Genomic DNA, 3,739 nt, shown 5'->3' on the forward strand with positions numbered 1-3,739 from the left:
CCGATCCCCTAATACTACGTGTCGGTTCGTGACACCCGATCCCCTAATACTACGTGTCGGTTCGTGACACCCGATCCCCTAATACTACGTGTCGGTTCGTGACACCCGATCCCCTAATACTACGTGTCGGTTCGTGACACCCGATCCCCTAATACTACGTGTCGGTTCGTGACACCCGATCCCCTAATACTACGTGTCGGTTCGTGACACCCGATCCCCTAATACTACGTGTCGGTTCGTGACACCCGATCCCCTAATACTACGTGTCGGTTCGTGACACCCGATCCCCTAATACTACGTGTCGGTTCGTGACACCCGATCCCCTAATACTACGTGTCGGTTCGTGACACCCGATCCCCTAATACTACGTGTCGGTTCGTGACACCCGATCCCCTAATACTACGTGTCGGTTCGTGACACCCGATCCCCTAATACTACGTGTCGGTTCGTGACACCCGATCCCCTAATACTACGTGTCGGTTCGTGACACCCGATCCCCTAATACTACGTGTCGGTTCGTGACACCCGATCCCCTAATACTACGTGTCGGTTCGTGACACCCGATCCCCTAATACTACGTGTCGGTTCGTGACACCCGATCCCCTAATACTACGTGTCGGTTCGTGACACCCGATCCCCTAATACTACGTGTCGGTTCGTGACACCCGATCCCCTAATACTACGTGTCGGTTCGTGACACCCGATCCCCTAATACTACGTGTCGGTTCGTGACACCCGATCCCCTAATACTACGTGTCGGTTCGTGACACCCGACCCATTAACCTCATTCTTTTCGTTCATCAAGCCTTCTTTTATACCAAGGCATCATCATTAATAGAGTGGATTTAAGGTTTTTAAGATTCCACAGTATCATCATTATAATCCATCACCATTTACATAATCACAATCATGCAACAACACAATTAAGCGCATAGAAGACTTTACAATACCACCCAATACATATCAATCGCTATTAAGAGTTTACTATCACATAGCATAAACCATAACCTACCTCCATCGAAGAACCGAAGTCAAGCAAGCTACTTTCCCAATACTTTTCCGTTCCTCAATGCCTCCGAACCTTTCCAATCTATCAAGCATATATACATAATTTATAAGTTTACAAGAGCCTATAAATACTCATATTATTTTATGTCTAGCCCACACCAAAAACTTACCTATTTTTATCATTAATTTCCTAAAGTTCAATCCTAAGGATAAGGCTTAATTCCTCACATTAGCATAACTTTAACGATATTTGATTAATTCGATATACCTAATATTTAATTATCTATCTCAATATATCAAAATATAGTTTATAATATAATAAAACCATTGCAGTTTTTTAAAAGTTAAAGCCACTGGTTCAGCGAACACTATAACAATATACCCACCCTTTTATATTCCAATTCTTAATATCCTTAACCACTATCTTAAATTATTAATTTCCTCAGTTTCACCCAAAATTCCATCCAATCAGTAAATTAAATTCATCTCCAAGGTCAACATGCACTCTAATAATAATGATATAATAATAAATATAATAATAGTGAATGATCAAAGTTAAAGCCACTGCTAGTGGAGGTACTTGTAAATCAACAATATCAATTCTAATGTGGAGGGAAACTGCTCACATATATATAATATGATATATATAATACACTTCATAATTAATCCCATATTCTTCCTCACTTTCTTATCCAAAAACTTTCAACTTGCAGTTAATGCCTAACGCCTAGAACCATTCAAACTAAAAAGAATTTAATACAATTATTATTACTAGAAGATTGGAGGACGATTTCACCTGATGTTGTCACCCTCGTTCCGTATTTCTCTACAGCCGTGCAACACTTTTTTCTTTCTTTCTTTGCTCAGATCAGTTATTACCCTAATTGTATGCCTTAAAAAGAATTATTAAATTGGTGAAAGAGACCCACTAATAATTTTAGTGTTACCTTCTTTACCCACCAATTAAATTAATTTTTAAAACTACCCTACTAATTTTATAATTATAATTACGAATAGTTCAAAATACAAATTTAAAATTTATCGAAAAGAAACTTATGAAATTAAAGTTGTCATATTTAAAACTATCAGATGGGTTGTTACATCAGATACCACTTTACCCATCGTTCGTCCTCGAACGATCAAAGGAAGGTGATGGTAAGATAGGAGAGTTGTCTCAACAATTAATTCAAAATATTAGTACCCAAGGTCTTATATCAAAATTATCAAACCCACCAATTGAAGATTTGCACCTCTTCACATACAATGCCTCAAATGGGTCTATCTCACTACTCTAATGATAATTGTTGTTGTATATAAACTCAACTAACAACAAAACTATTTCAAACAATGGACTCCTCAACTGATCAATTCTCCAACTAGACCTTGACACAACCACCACGACAACACTAAATATGTCATATCAAAAATAACCAAGGTGGAATAACTCTAAATACTCCTTCCATAGTGTCCATATCAAACATTTTTATTCAACTAACTCTGTCCTTTTGATTTTCTAAATACCCACAATCACCAATTTAGTCCCTTTTATAATTGTGCACGCACTTGATTTATCGAACCGCACATCCACTAAAGTCAACACTTTAACACTCACTGAACATCATAACCACATCAATCATCCCAACATCAGTATCAAAGTATTCTTATAAAATACATGTTCAAACTATGTCTATCTCTCTTTCTATTTAAGCATTTAATGAAAAAATATGTGGCTCAACAAGGTAATAGCACCAATTTCAGACTTGATAGTACCTTTTCATCGAGATAAAACTATTAAATTACACTCAAAGTCAACTCCACACCACATCCACATATCATGCTTTAGATACCATTTAAGTCATTGCATACCTCATGCCAACACTTAGGGAATTTTTTTTTTTTATCACTCAAAATATTGTGTATACTATAAGCTCATAACCTCTATTCACCATCAAATATCTATGTATCACATCATAACTTTCTATGAGTCCCATCAATAGAGTAGTATTAATTCAACTCTAAATTTCTAATAACCATGTAGAATTATATCTCACCTCGTGCATCATTTTTAACTCATCTATCTCAATTTAAACAATCTAACCCCACGGATTTATACGAGAGGTCTTATTCTTTCACTCTTCTCAAATTCTTTTCATGGTGCAAATTCTAAATATCTCGCTCCTTCAATATATCAAACTCTTGTTTATCTAGCTTGCTTACCGATCTCATGTTTTACTAATAATCCATGACATTTTACTTCACACTCTAAATCAAAACTCTGAGGGTAAACCCTTCCTTAGATCCTTTAACAATCAAAAGTAACAACTTTATGGTCCAAAGCATGCATAAATTCTTTCACGTGCTCAATAACGATGAAATCAATCGTTTCTCAACTTACTAATTCATACCTTGACAAAATATACCACCAGAGATTCAGACTTATAACAAAAAAAAATAATTTGAATTATAAGTCCAATTGTGTAACACAATGCCCTTAATTATCTACATTTGCTTATACTTTGAAGATTTTTACGAATCACCTTATCTTAGCTTATCATTGATTGCCTCTCCACCAACCATACCGTATGCTTCACTAAAAATCCAACTCTACTCATTTCTAAATTCAGCAGTACAACAGAACCTATCATCTCACACAAGTTGAACGTGTGTACACTCCTCTCTTAAGTTCTATTCAATAGCTTTTAACCAAGCTGATTAACCTGTTATGCTATTA

The sequence above is a fragment of the Solanum pennellii genome, chromosome 7, assembly GCF_001406875.1.
Source record: "Solanum pennellii chromosome 7, SPENNV200".
NCBI classification, from domain to species: domain Eukaryota; kingdom Viridiplantae; phylum Streptophyta; class Magnoliopsida; order Solanales; family Solanaceae; genus Solanum; species Solanum pennellii.